Source organism: Lepisma saccharinum, chromosome 13 (genome assembly GCF_977018435.1).
Source record: "Lepisma saccharinum chromosome 13, izLepSacc3.1, whole genome shotgun sequence".
In the NCBI taxonomy this organism is placed as follows: Eukaryota; Metazoa; Arthropoda; class Insecta; order Zygentoma; family Lepismatidae; genus Lepisma; species Lepisma saccharinum.
The window spans coordinates 74,569,961-74,596,521 of record NC_139241.1 but is presented as its reverse complement, the minus strand read 5'-3'; the positions used below and the strand labels follow the sequence as shown (position 1 = coordinate 74,596,521).

The 26,561-nt window shown below is 39.3% G+C and overlaps 1 long non-coding RNA gene across 1 annotated transcript; it reads right to left on the bottom strand.

The window, feature by feature from the left end:
• Nucleotides 1-313: 313 nt before the first annotated feature.
• On the bottom strand, nucleotides 314-11,708 carry LOC145997045 (uncharacterized). The gene is made up of 3 exons (XR_014442855.1): nucleotides 11,457-11,708; nucleotides 7,661-7,837; nucleotides 314-733 (listed from the first exon to the last, which is right to left on the bottom strand). It is a non-coding gene; the product is annotated as an uncharacterized LOC145997045 (long non-coding RNA).
• Between the last annotated feature and the right edge of the window lie 14,853 nt (nucleotides 11,709-26,561).

Here is a 26,561-nt window from a genome sequence, read left to right as displayed (position 1 = left end):
TTTCCCATGTAAAAACTGACGTTGGCCCAACCATTGTGGTTACTTGGGGTGTGAAGAAATCAAACAACAAATATGGAAAAGTAAAACAAACTATTTTTTATTTCTTCCCTGTAGAATTATTCCTCTTGTAGTTTACCATTGTTATAAGCAGAAATAAACTATTTGATGAAACGTTTTTGGAGAATACATGCTCCCTAAATCAGACATTTACTATTAGTTGAACTAAAAATAAATGTCTAATGAAGGAGGCATGCATTCTCTCAAAAGATTACATGAAAAAGTGTATTTCAATGCTTGTAACAACAGTAAACTACAAGACAAATAAAACTATTTTAAATATACAAATTTGTACACCATTAGTGTTTCTGTACAATACCAAAAAACAAAAAAAGACTTAAGCTCACTGTTTGTTGTTTGTGGCACATACGATTTTTGTAACACAATATTGAACTACTTAATGTGACAATTTGACAAAATGTATGAGTTTGGATATATTCACTGGTTAAACAATATGAAAAAATGAAAACACAGCACTAAGTGAACAAACTTTTGTGAACAATAGAGAACTAAAAAAATACAAATATTCCTGTACACAAACTTAGATGCCCTTGCTTCTTCATTCACAGCCTCACTGCAGAATAACACCTTTTGATGCATCTGCTGTGAACTCCTGCATCATAAAAAAGAAACTGCCACAGTGTGGGCATCGCTCCATATCCATAAGGAATACAACCTGAAGAGAAAGAAGCACAGGGTGAATGTAAAGCATACATTTTGAGCCATAATCTTCATCCAAGATGCAAGTTAATTGGAGAAGATAGATTCAACTAGACCCCAGCAATAAAGACAAATTCCCATTCCTTCCATTGCAGGTGGTCCAGATCTCTTCCTCAAAAGATGTCAAGTTCTAAATAAATAAAATACTGTATGCACTTTGTTTGTGTGACATTCAGTTATTTATTTGCGGGAGATATGAGGGCTTCAAGAACACAAGTGGCATAACTCCATTCAAGACAATTTTGAGAAAAAAAGCACGTTTTAATAACTTAGTACTATGTTTAGCTGTTCAAGCAGTGGCAGCCAGCAGCAACTATGATGGGTAGTGCCGTGATAAAAAAACAAAAAAAAAATGCCCCCCACCCCCTCCTTGAGGTTGCGGCACTGGGCAAGATGTTTATCCTTGTTTGGTAACGTGGAAAACAATGCGTGTTTAAGTAATAACGCACTAATCTGGTCCATCTTCACTCATTATAGTGGAACCACGAGCAAAACAACCTGCGCAGACCTGCGACTCCTGTGCACCGTACTCCCGCGAGCAGGGGAGGGGGAGAGTTGACCATGCTTCCTTATGGCCCGAGCTGAAGGGAAGAAGGGAAAGGTATTTTTCCTTGTGGTCGATCTATAGCCTATCTGTATACACTACAAGACACTTCCCTAAAAATGCAGTTCAATTACAAGAGGAGGGGAAAAACAAATCCCCTCACTTTCTCCTCCCCCATGCACACACATTCCAATATATATAAAAATACCCTAGAAATTTGTTGTAAAAATAGATTGTCGAAATGACAAAGGAAACTCGCATCAATGGATGGCCCTCTAGGCACATCTATTTATTATCAAAATGTTCATTTCACTTTGGAAAAATACAGGGTTATTATAAATGATGGACCCATTTTCAAAACATCATATTTATTGAGGTACAAATCCAAAGTGAACAAGCTATATACCAATGGAAAGAGGAAGGTTCAAAGTTTGTTACCACAATGTTTGTAACTATTATAAATGTTCAATGTGGCCACCATTGGCTGCACGGCAAACATCGACGCGGTAGCCAAACTCGTTCCACACACGCGTAAGCATATCTGCTGTTACCGAGTGCACGGCAGCAGTGACCCGGTTACGCAGATCGTTCAGTTGGTGGTTTGCTACCGAATTTGGTACGGAATGCCCGCTGCACTGCAATTTGCGACTCACTTTTCGCGAACTCAAGCACGCAGAAAACCTTGTGCTCCAAGGTTGCCATCTCGCTCACAACTGACAGAGACGGTCCTCTCCCGAACTCTACCGGCCGCTTCCGCAACCACCATGGCCGTATTTAGAGGGGGGGTTTCTAGGGTTCAAACCCCCCCCGAAACTTCTGACATGTTGGATTAATGGAAGTTCAGAAACCAAAATCTGTAACAAATTTTCAATTTTTTTTCGAATCATCACAAAAATACATGGAGACAATGTTGAAACGATCGAGCTAGAATTTTCATACATTTGGAATTCTGAAACTTGAGTGAAACAGGATTTATTCTCAGAATCGTAGCCCACCCGCGACCCCACCGTTATCACTTCTGTTGTCATCTTTCCAGTGTTGCTCCTGCGTCACAAGGAATATGGACTGAAGATTCCCTTATGATTGTCCCAAAATTCCCTTTCCAGCTTTTAAATTCCCTGTCCGATAAAGTCGAAAATCCTCCTTGATAGGAGTTCAAACCTAGGATCTCCAGTTTTGTAGCGCATTACGTTCGCGATTGAGGTTACAATCCATTTCTAACGGTGGAAGCGGCCCCGGCGCCCACCCAGCGTCGAATAACATGGGTACCTGGGGGAAACCCTGGGGGGTAAAGGCGGTCAGGGGCGTGATGTTGATCACATCGCCCCCACTCACGACCGGATCAAGAAAGTGTGGGGCGTTACCCCCACACCCCCTATACGCCTTCATGGCGTGGTGCTATGCACAGGGGAACACTTTACCTTTTACCTTTATCCATGCACCAGGCTAAGTTTTTAAAAAGAATAACTGGTTCCACACTTTTCAAAATTCCAAAAATTTAATTTTAAAGTCAAACAACAAAAGCTTTATGACTAAAATTTCCATCTAACTTTTAAAGCTTTTCTCTTGAAGGTATCTAAAGTTTAATGACGAAGTATAATAATTGTGCATTTCAGTACACACTGTATGAAACGTTAAAAAAGACAAAAAGGAACTTGTGCTGGATATTCACTCATCTGCTGGATTGAGTAAGGCCCCTTAAGGATATAACAATAATATAATTATTATTATTATTATTATTAGTATTATTATTATGGAATGAAATTGTTTTATTATTATGAAATTTTAGTAATTATTGTACAATTATTGTTATTATTTCTATTATTCAAATTTCTGGCGTCGCCTATGGGAACAATTATGGATGAACCCCCCCCCGAAATGTTTTCCTGCCTACGGCCATGGCAACCACCACAGCCCGCCGGCCGCTGCCCACCAGAAACTTTGAACCTTCCTCTTTCCATTGGTATATAGCTTGTTCAATTTGGATCTGTACTTCCCTACCTATGACGTTTTGAAAATGGGTCCATCATTTATAATAACCCTGTACTATGTTCATTTCTTCAAAAGTAGGCAGAAAAGTAGATAGTACCTTTCACAAATTACTTCCCCAATGAGTCTTACACATCAGTCGTATTTAGCGACTTATCTCTGAAGGTGGCAACTGTGTCAACACTGCGAAAGTTCCCTCTCCGTGCCACTCAAAAACTGGCACAGCTGGTGTCTTATGGACTAAGCCCGCCCCCTGCCACTTTGTTCCCAGCTCATGGTGGAAATATTCCTCGCAGAGACTTCTTCAGCCCTCTGCATGTATATCAACTTGACCATGGGTTAGGCCAGCTCTTGGGCGGCTCCAACTCTTGCCTCGCGAGGGTACGAAACAGCTGGTGATGCAGTGAGGAGGTTGGAGCGGTCGTCATGTCAGCTTGACCGATTGCAAGATTCGAATCTCCTTGTCTGTAAACTATCAATGTATTAATTTAATAATACTTGGGCGAGGTATACGTTTCATCTGTGGGTATTGCCATGGCACGGCGGCTCTCCCCCTTGAGCCGCCGCTGTGTTTGAGCACAAACATAGTGGTGCTATAACATAATATCTTTATTTAGCAAGCGAGCTTCAGCAAAGTGGAGTTACGCCACTTGTGCTCTGAGCTCTTGAATTATTAGTTCTGTATTGACAAAATCTGCAAAGAAAATTGCATAAAAATGGATATTTTTTTAACCTTGCATCAGGATGAGATACATGGAGCCAAAATTGTTTATTTTCTTGGAAATGATTAGGTGTGCGGTTCTAAGCTTCTTGCTAGCTTCTTCTCTCTTTGTCTAAATACAGACGACCACAGTCTCTGCCTGATGCCCCTTCGTGTCTGGTCTTGAATATGTTTGTATCTGTTAGATGCAGAGCGACCAATTTCCTTCGGATTAGTGGTAACTGCTTGCAGAATAAACCATTTGGATCCAGAAAAAGATGCTGGACTCATTTGTTCCTTGCTCTGGAGTGATAGTGAATGCAGTGAAGATGATGATATCAGTGATGAAGGATCTGTCAGTGATTGTGTTAATGTAGAGGAAAGACAAGGTGATTCGGAGACAGGTGGAATGTTATGACGAGTGCAGTTTTTAAGGTGACAAATTCTATATGTACTGCTAAGGAAATGTTTTTAAGATATCTAATAATCAATATATACAGGACTAAATTAAAAAAAAATGAAAATTAGAAATAGGAAGTAATCATGAATATGTTAGTAAATATGTTTCTCACAGAAACAGGACAACTACTGAAGTTACTTTACCAGGTGCAACTGATGAAGGATTAAAATTAATTTGTACCACAGAACATATATTTTATAATGCATACATTTAGTGGTCTTAATTAGAAATAAGCCACTTATAAATGCCATTATATTTATATATTTTTACACCATCCTTTTATCTTCATGTATTATATACAGGGTTATATCCATTTGGGTATGGATAAAATAAAAGATTAATAGAAACATAAATGTGATAATAGGGAAATTTTCGTGTTGGTGTTTTCGTGCGTGAAACATGGGAATTTTGCTGTAGTGTGTTGGCAACAATGAAGTTTGAACTGATTTGTTATTGTTAAAATCGTTAAAATGGCGTTTACGAACCAGCAACGGGCTAAATGTGTCCTTTTGCAACCTATATTGGCCAAAAGATGGAAGAAAATGCAGGCTACTTCAACAGAAACTCACAGACATTGATGATTTGAAACTCAAAATAACACAGCTTTTCGACAGAATCATCCCAGAGATATTACACCAGACGTGGAATGAATTAAATCACCGTTATGAGTTGTGCAGAGTTCGCAATGGAGGCCATGTAGAAAACTGAAAACTGTACCAAACTGGTAGCAGTGTATGAAAATAAAAACTTCCACCTTTCAGTCTTTTGTATACAATATTTCAGGTATTTACATTTGACCAAAAAAATTTCACATCCATTTTATTTTATCCATACCAAACGGATCACCCTGTAATAATATTACATGTGATTTTGGACCTCTTTCAAAATATGTTTCTACATACATGCATTTCTATTAGCTGTTTCTATGCCGGCTTGGTGGCCATTAAATGGTCGACCTTTGACCACCAAACTTCTCAGGTTCAACTCCCAGCAATGGACATGGCCATCTCTTCATCAATTTCATCTAATCATTATTCACCCTCACGTTGCACATAGCCAAAAGCAGCAGAAAAACAATGTAAAAATAACACAATTGCAAATACAAACAAATATACAAAGTGTTTCTAAACAAGTCAAAACCTTATTAGCTGATTTAACTGTGATTACTAAGATGACAGGGAAAATGTATGAGATGCCTCAGTGAGTGAGTAAGGAAGACAATGAAGGTGAGCTGGGAAGTTCCTATGGTTTAACATTGTGTGACAATAAGACTGATGGGGGGATGCTCTGCGAAAATTTTGCTAGCTGGGGGGATGCCACCTCCCTCTCACTTCGAGCACTGGAGTTATACAAACATCTAAAGAGGGGAATTTTGAGGCAACCTTCTTTTTTATTTATTATTTTTTTTACAGCTAACTGCTAGAAATTTATTTATTTGTTTGAGTTGGATTTTAAAGTCCACTTTATGCACATCTAGACTAATCTGGACTGGACCTACAGTTTAAAAAATGGGATCCGAACCCCTGTGCAATGTGCATCCAGGTATTAGACCCGGGACCCTTGATTACAAGGCAACAACATTACCACTACGTCATTTGGGAAGCCCAACTAGGGATTTGTTATCAATTGTAGATGCCATTGATTTTAGAATTTTTATTCCACCAAAGTAAAAACATTTGTCTTTCATAAACAAGTAAGGTAAAGGTACCCCTGTGCATCTACACACATGCCATTAAGGAATATGGGGTGGTGTGGAAGTATAGAGCTCCCCATATTCTTGATCTCAGCCATAGTTGGGATGACGTGATCAGCATTACACCCGGTTGCCTTTACCCCTCCGGGTTGCCCCCAGAAGTCCATTGAAATGAGGCTGGGTGAGCCCCAAAGCCACTTTTGTACGGGGACAAGGCCGAAAAAATTCCAACCTTAGATCACCCAGCCCAGGAGTCGAACCCAAGTCTCCTGCACTGCAGACATATGCTAAACCAACTGAGCTACCGCGGAGCAAGTAAGTTTTCAAATTTTGTGGCTAGACAAGGCCCAGATTTAAAGACTGATGCATTGTTAATGTTAGTCTCCATTGTATAATTACATCCTGTGTTCAGAGGCGAAGCGTCCAGTCATCGGGAGATGCGGCGATGACAAAGCAAAATAATAAAAAATTGCTTTTTAAATATCTTAGAGAAGTAAAAAATAAGTCAGAATACTCGCATATTGGAGCGAAATTAGTCACTCGACGCCATGAAACATCTAGAAATACGCAAGAGATTCACTAAGTTTAGCGAATCGAAAGGAGAGCCCAGTTCTAACCCCCCGTGCCCAACCGTCCCGCTACGTTTCCTGTTGAGTGCAATGGTGTCTGGCGGGCCAACTCATCGCAGCAGGTCTGCGAATCCAAGGTCCTTCGACCGCTTTTCCCCGGCTTTTGAAGGTCTGGTCATATGAGGCCTTTTTTCAGCCCCCTTGTTTACAAACACGGCAGGCTTTCAGTGAAGTCATAAGTAAGCAAGAGCATAAATTTCCCCACGGTTAGTGCTACAAAGAACTGGGGGGGGGGGGGAAGCAGTTCTGGATCCATTGAATTTCCTTCACAGTATTTCTCCTTTTCAATTTTTTTTCTTTCTTTTGATCCTGCGGTTCAAATATAGTTTTCTGAAAATAATGTTCTTACTTTACAAAACACGAAGTACTTCAATGTTATCTTGTGTTTACTATGCTTACGAATGACAAGACTGATCAAGAATTTTGTTCTCGAGGTGACAAGACATACTTACTTAGACAGAACCATTTCCCTAACATATCTTACTTTCACACCAGGGATGGTCAACAACATCAGGATTCCGGAAAATTTAAAATCTCGATTCCGAAATTTTACTACCCGGATTTCGGAGAGAGACGTTTAACAATTTCTTCATTTTTCGGGTAGAATTTAAGAAAGTTTAGTTTTCCTTATTTTACGATCATATACAACGTAGACGAAAATGAATTTGGCCATCTCTACTTCACACGTCTGTACGAACACTGTTATCATTATCAATGTAGAAATCTCCCCCTCCACGGTTGAAAGATTGACCCTGACGTTTAGCAAGTCTTGCGATGACTATGTAAAATTGTCACGCTTCGCCACTGCCTGTGTTATGTGTGGAGAGAGAAAGAGAAGGGGAGAGGAATACCAGAAACTCCAACTTACCTTTGGATGCTGGGGGCAGGAGCGTCGAACACGACCAAAGGTCCTATAGCCACACACCAGACAAATTACATTGCACTTTGGCCTCTCGCACCAGCAACTCCGAGGGGACAAGTTGATGTGGCAGATGCCACGCCCTTTCCCGCATAAGAGGGTGGGACTGGCGGAATGGAGACGATCCTGGAAAGAGTACAGGAAAAAATACAAATTTATTGAAAAGTTACTTCATAAAGTTTCAGATACATACAAACATCGAAACTATGTTTTATGAGGGACGTCATTAAGGGGGTCCCGAGGGCACTGCACCCCCAAACGCCCACGTGGCCAAGGCAATATTACTGAAAATTTTACTTTGATGACAAATATTGCTAAATAGTTCTTCGGGAAATTTTGCTTACAGTTTGAAACACTTCTCTTGAATTTTCAGTGCCATGAATCCCAAGCTAGGCCTTTCTTTCTACTCATTTTCCTGTTTCTTGCTCGTCCAACAGATCAGGTACAGTCATCGGCAATAAAAATGGGTCACCTAGAACTTGAAATACTTGCTTCCATGCAATGCGTTGTGTGTGTTGCCTAACTATACGGCGATAAACCAATTTAAATGGCAACTTTTCAATAGAAAGCTCTGTTAGATAACGCACAACTCAATTCAGGGAAGCGGCTATTTCAGGATCTAGGTGTCCCATCTTTATTGCCGATGACTGTACATTGGCTGAAGTTAATGTTTTTATGGCCCATCCCGTTCAGGCAAGTCTGAGGCCTTTTAAAAATTCACTTTCCCTCTCCAACAGCTGTCCATGTTCTTGGAATCGAAATCGCTCCTTTCGGGAACTGTTTGGAAACGATTCTCATTCCTGTCTCAGTTTATGTGGATTGAGAAATTATCATAGTCAATCATGAAAAATACAGTAATTTTTAACAGCTAAACTCTAGTACTTTGATGACATTATGTGGACCAAGTTTTGTTAAGGTTTCTGCTTTTAGCTGCGGAGGTTAGAACTCGCCGAGTTAATTATTTTTCGATCACTATGCTTTTCAAATCTAATAAAGCTAAAGCCATTTGAAAAGCATAGTGATCGAAAAATAATTAACTCGGCGAGTTCTAACCTCCGCAGCTAAAAGCAGAAACCTTAACAAAACTTGGTGGCAGAATGCTACCCTCGTGACACAGATGAGAACACAAGGGCGAAACATAATATTTTTTTTTTTTACTTTTACTGCGCTCGGATGAATAACGAAGATGCCGCAATGCTGTTCTCTCAGTTTAGCACACGCCACTGTCTTTCGGTATTGTTTATAGTTTCAGGTTCAGGGGCGGGTTCATGGGTTTCGACCATCCCAACTGCCAGCTTTTTTTACATATAAATGTCATGACTCGCTCTGTATGATAACCAAGTTTAACAGGCTCTAGAATATTGTTTAAAGTTTGATTTGATATGATAATCGGAAATGGAACTACAGTTAAAATCTGGACCCGAAGAAATGTGCAATATTCCTCAAAAGGCGACGAAATCCGAGACCCCTTGAGAGAATATGTCTCGTTTTCTGTGCTTATTAACTTGATTGATTGATTCGGTGTTTTAAGTCCACTTTATGCACAGTAAGGCTAATCGGAACTGGAACTACAGTTTAATGTGGGATCCGAACCACCATGTGCCTCCAACTGATATCAAACCCGGGACCCCTTGATTACAAGGCGACGACGGTACCACTACGCAAACGGGGAGGCCCGATTCTGATTTTTGTTACTTGGCATCGCTTTTCTACCACTTGTGGCTAATCGCAACCACGAGGATGAATAAGGATATGATAAAATTAATGAATGGATAGTCACAAAGAACACCCATGCACCCGGGACCCCTGGCGTCGTAACCTGCGCTAACCGCTCTTTCACGAAGGTCGGCAGGAAGTAAGAGAGAGGGAGAGATTGATTGATTTGGTGTTTTAAGTCAACTTTATGAACATTAAGGCTAATCGGGACTAGACCTACAGTTTAAAGAGGGATCCGAACCACTATGTGCTTGCACCGGGTATCGAACCCGTGACCCCTTGATTACAAGGAGACGAGAGAGAGAAATACTTCCCTCCGATTACGAACAGTAGCGGCGATTGGGTGCCAAATCTGGGGGCGCAAGGACATTTTACTTTCTCTTGGCAGACGAGGTTTAGCATTAAGAAGCCAGAAGGGGGGGGGGGGGCAAAAAGTTTTTTCCAGTGCTCATCCTCGTCTTCGTGATTAACCCAAAGGTGTAGAAATACGATGTAAAAACCCAAATAGAAAGTGAGATAGCTAGAATCTCTGGCACTAAGTGTCGGTCTCGTCTCGATTTTACAAAAGTCCGTCTCGTTCTCGACATCTTGAAATTTCGAGACATTTCCGAGTTTTGTCTCTGTACCATTTCTAGGGGTGGCGCGAGTACAATGCAAATATAAGATATTAGGTTAAATATATTTAATATTAATTAAATTTAATGTAATATGTAATTCCAATATTAAATATTATTGTTGAGAGATTTTTATCTTGGCCCCTTCTTGAGAGTATTGTCGATCCAACAATGGTGCAACGCCATTAAGTTAAGGAGTTCAAATGTAGATTCACAAATAACTGTCGTGGATCTGTCTTCGATGTTCCTGCAAAACAATCAGTTTGCAATAATTCTACCAAACCAAGAAACTGTCATTGTTGGAATCTTACATTTTCACCTCCCCCCATCTTGGCTACGCCCTGTTCATTCGTAATTCCTACTGTCCTTTTTCATCTCCGCTTTGAATCCGAAAACTGTTGTATATGAATTCCCTTATACACGAGGTAACAATAATAGACGAGAGCTAGTCACTGCATTTTGATAAACATAACAATCAGAAATATGTGAAGGGCCAGGGGGAAAAACGATGAATGTTCATTCGAGACAATTTGCCAGGAAATGAAAAACAAAGTATTTATTTCCATAAGAACGTTAATATATGCCAAAATAATAATGCGTTTTTCAGGCACTTCTCATCGTTTCCCAACCAAGGCCGTTCTCATTCTTATAGTACAGCTTCTGAACTATCAGATGGCGTTGCGATCTCAAAATGGGCGAAAAATCGACATTCATCGTTTTTCCCCCTGGCCCTTCATGTATATGTGTGTAGGTGGGGAGGAGGGTGCATTGTACTTTGTAGTGAAAGAATAGAATAATGTTCTGGTGAAAAAATGGGCAAGGGGCAAATTAAACAAAATCTTTTATCTTACCCGCGAGAAAATTAGAAAACACAATATTTCAAAGCTTGCAGAATGCAGTCAACAATCAACCAACAACAAAATGACAGAGATTAAATTTTGGACTCCTCAAAACGTATTGAGAATATCAGTAATTGCTTATGAATTAACTGTCAAAATAACCTATATCAATGCTGTTCCTGTTCGGAAATCGAGCCATGAATATGATACACACGCGTAATACAAGTACTACACAGAAAATCTTGAACGAATAAATTTGAATTGAGTGGCTACGCAAAATGTGAACTAGCTAAAAACGATAAAATAAACACGATCTTTCAGTGTATATCACATAAAATAGATCGAGTTGTATGACAAAACTAGCATTAATAAGCATATGTCTACACGAAGTACCCTAATCACATTTGGCACTGCACTTTACCCTTACTGTTAGAATTTTACAATCCAAATTCCATTTATAAATAAGCATATTGTTTGTTTTCACCACTATTACATCGGTATACTGAACCGCGATTTAAGTATGCAATTTAAAACAAAACTATGTAAAATACTAACAAGATATTACACTCAACTTACCATTTTCTACAAAGTTTGTCGATTTACAATATGTAATAACTTGTATGCACAAAACTATTTGACCTAACTGGAAACTTTAGTGTCATCTGTGATTATCATTTCGTTCCGTTAATTTTTGGCTTACGCTATTGAACACAGTCTCTAGCCACTTTTATTTACATGATTAGGGTGGGAATACCAAGGGGGTGTAGGGGAATTCGGCCATCCCAAGTACACTTGGCCAGGGGAATTTATAAAATTTGGGCCCTTTGGCTATGCTTTATTTTGGGCCCTGCCGACACTATCATTATTAATATTATTATTAACAGTTTTGTTATCATAGAACTTCACTTTCCTAATTGCATCCGAAAGATGCCTTTCGTTTATAATAGCTACTTGTACAGTGGGATCCATGAGTATTACCGTGCAAATTGACCATTACTATTTTCATTAATTTTTCTCTTACATCCTATGTTTTTTTAAGCGATGGATTTTTATGTATGTTGGTGCAGAAGTTGTAAACAGCTTGTTTTGAGTTTTCTTTTAATTCTTGAAGTTCTTATTGGGTCAAATAAAGTGCACGAACATGGTGATGGACAATTTGCACGGTAATACTCATGGATCCCACTGTACAGTGGGATGAATAAGTATTACCAATCAAATTGCCCACCAGCATATTTTTCTCTTTGTTTAGCCAATAAAAGCTTCAAGAATTTAAACAAAAAGCCAAACAAACAGCTGACAACTTCTGCACCAGATGACGTAAAAGTCCATTGCTTAAAAACACAAGGATGCAAGGGAAAAGTTAACGAAAATAGTCGTGGACAAATTGCAGAGGAATACTTGTGCATCCCACTGTACTTTGCATTTCGCCACACAACACTGCACACGCACCAAAGGGAAAGACTGACACTACATTACGGTAGCCACATTGGCCTCGAACTGAGAAACAAGGATGTGCATGTGGGTTTTTACCTTGAGTATCCCTCCAGTTGACTTTCAATGTTTACATTCTTTTTTCGAGGTACAATTGTTCATATTCGAGCAATGTTACGTGACCTCGCGTTGTTCGTTTGCAGTCCGCCATACAGACTTGCATGCCAGTTATAATTCAGTACTGAAAATAGGGTTATGATGTAAGAAGTTATTTAAAAACTAGAAATTCCTCTATCTACCTTCTTTCATGAATAAGAACATATAACTACTTAACATGCTATTTTCAAAATATTAAGGAATTGTAATAGTCGATTGGCTTTGTGTCTTCCGCCCCTTTTGTATCATATTTGTGTGGCCCCCTTGGACTTTCGGCCCCTAGGTTATAGCCTAGGATAGCTTAATGGCAAATGCCCCTTGGCAACAAATGTAAACTTTCATTCCTGCAAAGGTTTGATTTAACCTCTACATAATACAGGGACGTAGCTAGGTTGATCAGTTCGGGGGGGCCAAAAACTTAAGATTTTTTTCTATCAAACCATTAAAAACTAACAAACTATTAATATACCATATAGGCCTACATAAGTATATGTACAGTATGTATATATATATATACATACTGTATACTGTATATAATCTTGTTGGAAGAGAACATTATTTTCTCCTGTAGCCCCCAAAAATTTACGGATATAGACTCGCGAAATCCACGGCCATTATTCGGGAATCTAAATGCAGAATGAACTTATTAACTTAATGGCATCTAGACAGTCTTTAAAATTCCATGTATTTTCTCTTATGTTAGATTTTTGAGACACCAAGAACAATGTCATTAGTCCTTACTCCTTAGATTTGTAAATTTGCTCGAAGAAAATTGAGAAGTAGAGAAAACTCTCTTCCGTGGGTTTAGATATAAAAGGGTGCTGGTATCAGGTGTACGTACAAGTATGACAACGGTGCGAAAATGAAATGTTTGTGTAATGAGTTCAAGATAGGATTCCCATCTATATTGCTTATACCAGAATCGAGTCCGGCGGCCTTTATTCTATGGGACATGCACGAGTCTTTTGTAGCGTCGTACTGTTCACATTGGAGAATGATGACGATATATATGAAATTTTATGCACGCATCTAGTTTCTTAAAAGTAATCTTCTTTGCGCGCGCAAAACTGAATATATGATGGTAATAGAAACAACAAAATTCCCGCGCGCTCAAATTATTGCGCTCTAGTCTTTCAAGGTTCGATCCCTGGTAGGAACTCCAAAATTTCTGTGATGGCCTAACATCGTGAGGACAATTGGGAAGCTACTTGAAATCAATATGTAAGCGAATTCCACTCTCAAAGCTAGATGGGACTCGATGTGATGACCACGCGTCACCGAATGGAAAAACACTTCGGAGGCTTTGTCCTTCAAAATTAATTGTACTGAATAACTGTACTTTTCTTTGGAGGAACTAAACATGGCTTTTTTGCACAGTACAATGTTGTTTTCTTTCACCCTACCTTTATAGTTTTTAATTCAAAGGATTCCACTCCCGAAGCATGAGCATGACGCACTACGAAACCAGAGGTCCAAGGTTCGGACCTTGGACAGGTGTGGTTGCATCATGTCTCGCATCGCTATTCCTTCGGATCATCATTCAGTCTCATCGTCGCATTTAACACAAGAGGGAGAAAGCGGCGTAAAATAACGAAATAGAAATTATGGATTGACTTGGTTCATTTTACTTCACTTTTCTGACACTTTTTGGCTAATCGTGAAGATGAGAATGAGTTAAGATTAACTTGATGAAAGAACCATCACAAAGAAGACACATTGTCAGGCCGGGATTCGAACACGGAGTTGTCGGCCCAAATAGAAATGTAAATTAGAAAATGCCGTCTTGAATTTGCAGGAACCGAGTTCACCAGCAAGGGCAAATGATTTTCGCTCCCACTAGGATAGACAAATAACAGAAAATGCTTGATAAGTAATTTGGCTCTCCATATTTCATGATGTTATTATGTAAGCAACTATTATTCGCTATATACCTTTGGATAAATTTTATTTGTATGTCTAGTCAACTTTCCCGCCTAAGCAGCAGCCACAGCGCCTGCATTTGCGGGTGGAGGCCAGGGTTGTTAAAGGTCCAGGAATTTTAAATAAATCCAATTCCGGTCCAGGAGAGAAAATCAGCTAGCGTAAATGGGTTCTGGACCGTAATGAACCTTTTCATTTGTAAAGTTTTCAATTCGGCCCAGGAATATTCTTCCCAGATGAATTTAATTTCGGTCCTTATTTCCTGAAGAATTTAAATACGGTCAACGAACATTTTTTCCGGATCAGTTTAAATAGGGTCAAAGTTCCGTATTGAAATGAAACAATTCGCAACTTGGTACGAATAGATTGTGCGGGAGAAAAGGTTCCGGTCCTATAATGGGATTAGAATGTATGCGTTCCCTAATCTTTAACAATCCTAAGGTTGTTAATGGTCCAGGTATTGTAAATAAATTCATTTCACATCCGGGAGAGAAAATCAGCAAGTGTAAATGGGTTTTAGCCCTCAATTCGGTCCAGGAACCTTGTTTTGCGGCTGAATTTAAACACAGTCCAAGAACCTTTTTTCCAGGATCAATTAAAATTCGGTGCAGAAATATTTTCCGGATCAATTTAAATACGATCCAGTAACCTTTTTTTTAATGGAACAATACACTACTAGGACAGAATTTAAATTGTGCGAGAAGAAAGGTTCCGGTCCTGCAACGGAACCCAATAAAACCCATAGAACTTATGGGTAGATGGGCCTTTGACAACTCTGGTGGAGGCTAAATGAAGAAAAATCACAAAATAAGCAGAATTTTGAAACGTATTATTTCTAGAGCATGCACACTACTTTATAAAGTTGACTACATACCTCGTTTTCTTCCTTAATTGAAATGTGACTTATTCTTCATCACATGTGAGATCAACCGTCCTGGGAGTCAAGCCCGGTCTCCTGTGTGGTAGTCGGACACCAATTTAGAAAGTCAATGTGTTGGACATTTGGTCGATCAGTCGATCCTACTTCAACTTTTCGAGACGAAAACAAGCTGGCAGCTTCACACTCGAAATTTCACTTCGCCTACCCCCGTGGCGGAGTGGTTAGCACATCGTGCTACGATGCCAGGTGTGCCGGGTTAGAATTCCGGACTGAGCATGGGTGTTTGTTGTGTCCATTGATCAATTTAATCATATCATCACTCATTTCCATCTTCGCAATTAGTCAAATGTGGCAGAAGAGCAAATCAAAATGAACCAAATCAATCGAAATTTCACTCGCAATGCATGAAAATGAGATCTCAAGCACTCCGTGATCCTACCGGAATCTCACGTTTACAGAAGCTAACTATGAAACCACTTCTTGGATCAAACTGTTCTTCGAACTAGCTGGCAGTCATCAATTGTCGACCAATCAACACAGTAGGGCAAAAAGAAGCAATGTTTCTTGAAAATGAGTGGAAAGTTACCAAGGAAGGATATACGTAAAGTCCATTACAAAGGCTTATTATGGCCTTTCCCTTCATTGCAGGTTATGAGCACAAGGGTTGAGTGTGGGAACCTGAAGGAACCGCGACATCTTTGTCATTCATCTCCCGCCAGAAAAAGGACAAACAGTAGAATTTTGTCTCTTGCAATTTGAAAAGCCTATGTCCATTCTGAACCATAAAGTAATTAACCCAGAAAGTCCTAGCTACCAGCAGTGCGTTTCGGCGCGGCCGATAACCAGAGCTAGATGAAGAGAAGATTTTGTGGGAAGGGGTGACCTGGCATCTGGCTTAGGATCCCTGGTGTGCATGAAGGGAAAGTGTGTCTTCAAAAGTTCCCCGACTTCCCAGAAAGGGACGGCCCATAAAATCACTGTATTTCCTACCAATGCATCCGTTTGTGTTCAATCAAAGTGTATGTCACCGTAGGATCCGAGCGCTTCGAGTTCTGTCGGTTGTGGGACTTCTTGAGTCTTTTATCAACATGGTGCCAATCAGAGTTTCTTTCTGCCAAGGTCGTTGCATCTATTAATCGGCTCTTCAGCTTGAGTGGCAAAATACATGTTGTACGGAGGAAAGTTGCACCGGAAAAATTACCTTTTTAAATACGATGAAACCTGTAAAACATCCACAGATATTTATTCAGGGGTGGTCCCTTTGACAAAACATCAATATTCTCAAAATTCTTCGAACGGACTGTGTAAAACATTGCAATACTCCAAAAACTGAACCTGCTCTGCAACACAAGGAAAATGCCTCATTTAGCAATCAATGCGCCTTTGTTAAGTTGGTAAGTTCAGTATGGCACTACATTTTAAATAATGCTGATGGAATAAATCAATAAAGTTTGTTAAATGACAATGACTCCTTACCACAAGAATATAATTATTCTTTATGGATATCCCCTATAACGGTTGGGGGTTCGACGTGCTGACCCCACGTCACCCCATTACTGGTTAAAGATCTCCACACCTCTAAAATTTTAGGTAGGATTTTGGGAGGGACTGGCAGTCGGGAGATAGACCAAGGCCCTTCCAGGGCTGTCGAACCACGGGTTATTTACAGATGCTTAAATATATGTGCAACCTCACATGTCTTTCCAGTGACTTATTGCAAGGGTTTCTATTGTACTTGACTCAACAAAATAAGCTTACTGTGTGAGGCAGATTCATACGAACCAAAAATACCCCAAATAATAACAATAATAATAATAATTTACTTCAAAATTACAAAAATGTATTTACTTGTTCTTGTTTAAATTTTCGATTCTTCGAAAAGTTTGTTAAGGAGTTGAGTTGAGTTGGTGTTTTTAGTCCACTTTATGCACAGTAATGCTAATCGGGACTGGACCTACAGTTTAAAGTAAGATCCGGACCACTGTGTATCTCCACTCATGTATCGAACCCGGGACCCCTCGATTACAAGGCAACAACGCTATCACTGCGCAATCCGGGAGGTTAAGGAGGATTCTCAAAATCAGTCTTCACGATATCGAGAAAAATATGCGATTCGAGAAATCGTACAGTTTGTGAAGATAATTACTTTTAACACGTTGCGTGTTTTAGACTGTTTCAATAGTAGAATAGTTATTTGGTGCGAATAATACTACCTTACCCGGAGATATGAGGCATCCTGCCACCATTATACTTATTTAGCGTGTATTGCGCTCTGATTCGGGACCAGTTGTAACTGTTTGCATATATGTGGTTTACCGCTGCACAAGCGGTCGTTCTTCAATCTACTCAAGCTCAAAACTTTGTTTGGACGCAACGGCAACACTCAACGCCCAACCCTGCCTGTTGTTGACCTGCGACTGCTAGGGGAGGAAAGACAGCTCCCTCAAAATTTCGAGAAACAACGAAGTTCTAGGTTCCTACACTGACATCCACTATAGCTAGAACCAGGAAAACTAGAAAGAAATGTGGTTTTGGGTTCATGCCACTCAAATTAAGTACAGTGTTTCTAACTGAAAGAATAAAATACTGAAAAACTATTTTGCAATATTTGTCATGAAAGTAAAATTTTCAGCAAATGTAGAACAGTTTGCCGGGGCCACGTGAACGTTTCGGGGGGGCCAGTGCCCCCCCGTGCCCCCCGCTAACGACGTCCCTGTATATCGAACAATTCGATAATGACAGTTCAACTGTACTCCGCGGTTTTTTTAACACTGAGGTGGCAACACTGTTTGTTTACATACGGGAAGTAGAAATGACAGTGACAGTATTTAACGTATTTATCGTTTCATTTACCAGATATTGAACTATTTGTTACACAAAAGTAATCTTCAGTACTTACTGCACATTCCTGCAATATCGTTTTCACCACCTCGCATCAGAAATACATAAAATAAGACAAAAAACACGGAGCACATTCACACCGTTGTCCTAACGATCCATCACCACAGAAAGAGAGAAGCAAATGAGAAAGAGAAGCCAGAAAGATAAAAAGAAATGGAAAAGAAGAGAGATATAATAGGCGAGAGAGAGAAGGAAGGAGAAGAAAACATAAGTGAGAGGTAGATGAAAAGGAAGAAATAAAGAATCGAGACAACACATACAAGTGAGAGAAAATGGGAAGCGAAATGGTTAGAGAAAGAGAGAAGCAAATGAGAAAATAAAGAAGCGAGACAACGAAAGAAAGAAAGAGCGAAATTTTGAAGACAAAAGAAAATAAATTTAGAGAGAAATCAGGGAGGCAGAGGAAGAGAATGAAGGGGAGAGAGAGATACAGAAGAAAGAGGAAACAAACATCGATAAGGAGAAAGAATAAAGAAGGAACTGACAGAAAATGGAAGACAAAAAATGAAAAAGAAGAGGGGAAGTAGACACTAATGAATAGTTAGTATAACACAAGAGATTAAAAGCTAGAAAATAGATACATGGAAAGAAAGAGACGAAAGGGTTACAAAGAAAAGAAAGAGAGAATGCAGAAGTACGTGATTTCCCTTAATTTAAAGAGGGGGCAAAAGACCAGCTTTGACCCCCCCCCCCGGGGTACCGGAACTTGTCTTCCAAAAAAAAGCACTGTCTATTATACAAATAAGTATAATGTTTGGTAAAATGTGAAATACACTTACGTAGAATCCCCCCATGCTATCAGTGCACACGACACCAGAGGTCCCGGGTTCGAATCTCGTCCTGTGCATGGATGTTATTTGTGAGTATCCCTTCATTAATTTCATCATGTCATCACACATTCTCATCGTTGCGATACACATTTAATACATTTGTATATATTTTTAATATTTGTAAATAATCTAAACCAGTCGGTCTATAAAATTTCTGCGTAAACACTCGAGATTTGTATTCTCGATTGGAGGTGTTTTAGACAACAATAGAAACCATTCAACACATATCAATTTCTTGGAAACTACAAAAGATGAAAACATGAAATTCGGTAAGCAGAAGCATCCACCTAATACTAGCTTCGCATGATACAAGAGATGTCCACCTTGCTCTCTGTCTGTTTATAAGAAGAAGAGAACATTTCAATGATACAAGATATGTTGACCTGGCTCTCTGTCTGTTTATAAGAACAAGAGAACCTTTCAATGATACACGAGATGTCGACCTGGCTCTCTGTCTGTTTATAAGAACAAGAGAACCTTTCAATGATACACGAGATGTCGACCTGGCTCTCTGTCTGTTTATAAGAACAAGAAAAACTTTCAATGATACAAGAGATGTCGACCTGGCTCTCTGTCTGTTTATAAGAACAAGAGAACCTTTCAATGATACAAGAGATGTCGACCTGGCTCTCTGTCTGTTTATAAGAACACGAGAACCTTTCAATGATACAAGACATGTCGACCTGGCTCTCTGTCTGTCTGTAAGAACAAGAGAACCTTTCAATGATACAATAGATGTCGACCTGGCTCTCTGTCTGTTTATAAAAACAAAAGAACCTTTCAATGATACAAGAGATGTCGACCTGGCTCTCTGTCTGGTTATAAGAACAACAGATCATTTCAATGATACAAGAGACGTCGACCTGGCTCTCTGTCTGTTTATAAGAACAAGCGAACCTTTCAATGATACAAGAGATGTCGACCTGGCTCTCTGTCTGGTTATAAGAACAAGAGAACCTTTCAATGATACAAGAGACGTCGACCTGGCTCTCTGTCTGTTTATAAGAACAAGAGAACCTTTCAATGATACAAGAGATGTCGACCTGGCTCTCTGTCTGGTTATAAGAACAAGAGAACCTTTCAATGATACCAGAGATGTCGACCTGGCTCTCTGTCTGGTTATAAGAACAAGAGAACATTTCAATGATTCAAGAGATGTCGACCTGGCTCTCTGTCTGTTTATAAGAACAAGAGAACCTTTCAATTATTCAAGAGATGTCGACCTGGCTCTCTGTCTGTTTATAAGAACAAGAGAACCTTTCAATGATACAAGAGATGTCGACCTGGCTCTCTGTCTGTTTATAAGAACAAGAGAACCTTTCAATGATACAAGAGATGTCGACCTGGCTCTCTGTCTGTTTGTAAGAACAAGAGAACCTTTCAATGATACAAGAGATGTCGACCTGGCTCTCTGTCTGTTTGTAAGAACAAGAGAACCTTTCAATGATACAAGAGATGTCGACCTGGCTCTCTGTCTGTTTGTAAGAACAAGAGAACCTTTCAATGATACAAGAGATGTCGACCTGGCTCTCTGTCTGTTTGTAAGAACAAGAGAACCTTTCAATAATACAAGAGATGTCGACCTGGCTCTCTGTCTGTTTGTAAGAACAAGAGAACCTTTCAATGATACAAGAGATGTCGACCTGGCTCTCTGTCTGTTTATAAGAACAAAAGAACCTATCAATGATACAAGAGATGTCGACCTGGCTCTCTGTCTGGTTATAAGAAGAAGAGAACCTTTCAATGATACAAGAGATGTCGACCTGGCTCTCTGTCTGTTTATAAGAACAAGAGAACCTTTCAATGATACAAGAGATGTCGACCTGACTCTCTGTCTGTTTGTAAGAACAAGAGAATCTTTCAATGATACAAGAGATGTCGACCTGGCGCTCTGTCTGTTTGTAAGAACAAGAGAACCTTTCAATGATACAAGAGATGTCGACCTGGCTCTCTGTCTGTTTGTAAGAACAAGAGAACCTTTCAATGATTCAAGAGATGTCGACCTGGCTCTCTGTCTGGTTATAAGAACAAGAGAACCTTTCAATGATACAAGAGATGTCGACCTGACTCTCTGTCTGTTTGTAGGAACAAGAGAACCTTTCAATGATACAAGAGATGTCGACCTGACTCTCTGTCTGTTTGTAAGAACAAGAGAACCTTTCAATGATACAAGAGATGTCGACCTGGCACTGTCTGTTTGTAAGAACAAGAGAACCTTTCAATGATACAAGAGATGTCGACCTGGCTCTCTGTCTGTTTGTAAGAACAGGAGAACCTTTCAATGATACAAGAGATGTCGACCTGGCTCTGTCTGTTTATAAGAACAAGAGAACTTTTCAATGATACAAGAGATGTCGACCTGGCTCTATGTCTGTTTATAAGAACAAGAGAACCTTTCAATGGTACAAGAGATGTCGAACTGGCTCTCTGTCTGTTTATAAGAACAAGAGAATCTTTATGTGTCGATTGCTCCGAAAGTTCCGCCGTCGGGATGGTGGTTCATATACTGAAAGCGATATCAGGTTCTGTTTTAGTAAGATATTATACTCGTAGATCTGCTCTTCTGTTTTAGTTCAGCACAAGATACATCTTCCAACAGTAGCGAAGCGTAGTCTTACGAAGGAGGCAAGCAATGTTTCAGTACAACAAAACATGTAGTACAACGACATGCCGAGGGGAAAGATTCAAGGTTTATAGCCTCATTTACCCAGTCGCTGGATTTGTCAAAATATCGTAATAAAGTGACTGTACTAAAAATAAACCATATGATCCGCAAACTTCACATTTAATTTTTAAAAAAAATCCAGGTAACGTTATTCATATGATATTAAACTTTTTGCATATGCGAACTTTCCGCATACGACTAAAGGGAGACGGAATTTCTTCCTTACTTATTAGTACCTTTATTTGTTCATTATTATTTAATATGGTCAAACGGTGACCAAACCGATTTAGAAAAAAAAATGGGAATCATTTGTTTATTTTACGCTGCATGATATAATTTAGTATTTTTGGGCACCCTAAAAACCGCATTGGAGTAACTTAAACACTAAATAAAAAGTTAAACACAAACAATAAAAAATTCATTTCAAAGCAAAGAAACACATGCATAGACGATGTACTCACCACAATAAATTTCAAACTCTTGGTCCATTGGATGCCACCTTATTATAGTGACGATATTCATACTCCATTCTTCTTTTCTTCTCTAGAAAATGTTTAAGCACACAATCGTAAAATTTAGTTTCATCCATTTTGAGTTCCTTTAATAGTTCCTTCTCAATGGACAAATGAGCAAGGGCTGACAACCTTTCCTGACCCATGCTGTTCCTGGCGAATGTCTTGATACGTTTCAGCGTTGAAAACGATCTTTCAACTGACGCTGTTGTGGCTGGTATAGTCAGTACTAGCAGACACAGTTTGTGAAGCAATTTTCAATTGCTCAATAATACACCCGCACTTCACATCAACCGTTCCTAAATACGCGTTCATTCCGATAAATTCACAGCACAAAACACGAAGCAACAAACACTCACACTATCCCACGCGCTTTCCACAACTGCAAATGCAAGCATCCACACAAGATCACTTTGAAAATCTCTGAAACAACAGAAAGTGATACCAACCTATTTCCTTAATTTTATCCGTCACAAAGGAAAGATATATCAGTTCGGAGATAAAAATTACGCGGAGGAATCAGAATCATTTCAGCAGAACGAGTATGTACATTAATATTTAAGTAATAAAGTGTCATTCAATGGCGTGCCCGGGGCGAAGGGGGGAGGGGTGGATGGTAGACATAACCCCCTTTTGGCCCAGTATATCTAAGAAAAAACGTCAAAGGAAGGAAAAGATGACAAAATGGGGACCGTAAAAAGACCCTGGGAACACCACTTGCGTCATAATAATAGAACTTAAAACATATTCGGGCCTCCCCGATGGCGCAGTGGTAGTGTCGTCGCCTTGTAATCAAGGGGTTCCGGGTTCGATACCCGGTGGAGGCACAAGTGTTTCAGATCCCATTTTAAACTGTAGGTCCAGTCCCGATTAGCCTTACTGTGCATAAAGTGGACTTAAAACAACAAATCAATCAATCAATCATTAAAACATATTCTTGTGCTCATAATATGCAGAATGTATACGATTTACTTCTATGCCATGTACAAATATCAGTAGATAGTTCTTTCTCAGATAGCTTTATTTTCACCCCAAGTTTTATTCAAAAGCAGTCAATTTATTGATTGTAAAATTTGTGAAAGAGCTCACTTGAATTACTGCGTAAATAATTTGGCAGTTGCAAACACTGGTAGCGGTCAACACTTCTGGCGTAATTTGAGCTGGACCGACCAGGAAGCAGGGTGCAGGACCAAGGTCCGTCCAATCTTCCCTCCCTCCCTGAGAAAACTCTTCACGGGGGTGCAGAAACTCCACTGCCCCAACTCCCAATGTCAACTTTTTTTACGCGTTTTACATTTCGCGAAATCTAAAATAATTTGTAATATAATATGATATATATATATGGAATTTAGAACAGTGATAATAACTTCTTTTAGTTATTTTATGACTAACAATTATTATTATATTTGCGATCTTGTTTACGTGTTCATGAAGACAAATATTCGTTACTAGTTTTTGCTGGCAACGTACCCATAGATGAATCCTTCTGCTTTCGGTTGAACTCGGCTATTTTCGGGAATCACGCAAGCTCGGAAAGCACAGCTTTTTGTAGAAGCTTTGTGGACGGGTTCCACCAGAATTTCACGCTTCGCCATGTGATTCCTTCCGAGGCCTTATTTTCCCGCAGAACGGCTGCAAGCATTGAGGCTGGTGCTTGCTACAGAGCTGCTGGGGGAGTTTGCGGCCGCATTTTTTCACGAAATCGAGTGCGATGGAAACTAAATACGGTTAGAACATTAAGTACATTAAATGATATTTGAATTATGCAAGCAGTGCTTGCATTGCTTGTACTATATCTTCGCCTCTGTCTTCCAAGTACGTTGAACATAATATATACGTTATATACGTTTTTCAAAAGGATTCTTCGGTCACTGAGCTTTGGATTCGTGTGGAAACGCTAACGTGAATCATGCTAATGCTAGAATCTGCAGTGCGCATTTCTGCCCAGAAGATTATGTACGTAATCTGAAAAGTCAACTTTTAGGTTTGCATCGAAGAAAGATCCTTAAGCAAGATACCTTCGACTCCGTATTATGAGCAGGAATGTAGGGAGTATAATCCTGGTAAATGCTTCGCCTATCATTTCTTTGCCATTGGTGTACAATTCTCTCTCGCTTTTTCCCTACATATTCACATAAAGCAATAAAAATACAAACTGCTAACTTTTCATTCCATTTTGGTTATTTATTAAACGGTACGTGTTTGTATTTATATTTGATAAATTTACTTAGCTCTTCCGGCCATTTAAGTCAATTGAGATTATGGAGAAGTGATAAAATAGATGAATGGCCAATCACAGTTCCCCTTACTTACAAGAGCGACCACAAGAAAAAGAACCTTCCTCCTCTTCCGTTCAACTCGGACTATAAGAGAGCATGCTCCACTCTCCCCCTCCCCTCCACACTGGAGTACAGTGCACAGGAGTCGCGAATCTGCGCAGGTTTCTTTGCTTGTGGTTCCACTATAATAGTAATATAAAATTGTACACTCACCTCACTTAGTTCTCTGGCAGTTTGTTTCTTTATACATCATATTTGAAGAAGATACAATTCAATCTATAGTTGTACGTACACTGTATATAACACACCTTATTACTGACTTCCTTGACCCTGGGTGTACATGGTCAAGGAAAACAAAGAAATGAGCATAATTTTCTCTTCGGTGAAGATGTTGTATCTAAACCAAAAAAAACCCTCAAATAATGAATTCGACAATGTAAATTGATGAGATTTAGTAAATCATTTGATGAAGTGAACTAATTCTGAGTGGACTAATCGCAAAGGACATAATCAGCTCAGATCCTATTACTTCTGCATGGTATGTGACGTAAAGTTCCCGCCCAACCGTTTGACGGCGTTAGTGGTTATCGCATCTCCTTTTCCATAGCCTGTAGTACACATCCTCATCTAGACATTGTTCTTGTTCTGGTGTTTAATATCTGCATACTGCAACACTGTTGTTTTGTCATTTCACGTGACTTCACATTGAAGTGATGCATTCACTTTGCCGGTTACACAGCATTGCACGCAAAAACTTCAACCGTTACCATGGTTTTGGGCCAGGGCTGAGTAGGATACACAAGTGTTGCCAGGCAATTATCCATTATTATTTTCTTTAATTTTTTCTCTTGTATCCTACTGGTATTTAAGAAATGGATTTTCTACTCATGCAGTTTGTTTAAATTCTCGAAGCATTTACTGCATAAAACAAAGAGAATAAACACAGTGATGGACAATTTGCCTGATAGTACTTCGGCATCCCACTCTACAACATTGGTACATATAATAGAAATCCCCAAACCCCAGATCTCGACAATGCTAATTTAACTCTATATTTGTGCAAACATTTTCTTCAAGAAGTGTAATATGTGCAAATATATATATATATATATATATATATATATATATATATATATATATATATATATATATATATATATATATATATATTATATATATATATATATCAACCTCTCATAAATGCATTTACATACAAACCATACTTTCTTTTTTCATGAATCAAAATCATACGTACAACAGTAATTCATTTCATCAAGTTTTGAGTTTCAAAAATTTGGAACGCAAAATTGAACTTCATGATGGAACACCCTTCGAAAGACATTATCTGTCAGTTTATTTTTCATTCATTTGTTAATCCGTGTTCAGTCCATCCAATCTCATCGCTACTCTTACCCAGCATTATCTACCACTTCATATTTTTAAGGATCTTGCACCACATGAAACCCTTATCTATTCCTGAGATCCAAGCAAACATCCCCCCCCAAAAAAAAATTTCCACTTCAGGTGCTGCACAGCAACATCGAAAGACTGAAAACCTTAAGTGCCATTAAAGAACCATCTTAACATTTCATTCAAGGCCTTCCTGATGACATTGTTTTCTCTCTCCTTGTAATCAAGGAGTTCCAGGTTCAATACCCGGTGGAGGCACATGGTGATTCTGATCCAACTTTAAATTGTAGCATATCTGTACATAAAATAGACTTACCAAAATTCAAACACCTGATGCTGGAAAACATAATGAAAAAATAGCAGCTATGAATACAATCTACCAGGTGTGCCGGTTAATAATTCTTAATTTCGTCGCTGGAAGCAAGGGTTGGTGCACAGTCTCAAGTGTTACGTCAGTGTGTTGCCAGGAGAGTACCTGTCAAAACGCCATGGATGTGCAACAGAGTGCGAGTGATTGTGATATTGAGTGTGTGTGGTAAACATGTTGACCTTCAAACCAAATAAGGAGCATGTGCGGCACGTCCTGCTTTTCTTGTTCAATCAAAAGAAAAACGCGAGTGAAAGCCATCGTATTCCTTGTGGAAATGTACGGTGACAATGTCCTAACGCAAAACGCGTGTGTGCGTTGCTTTCGACG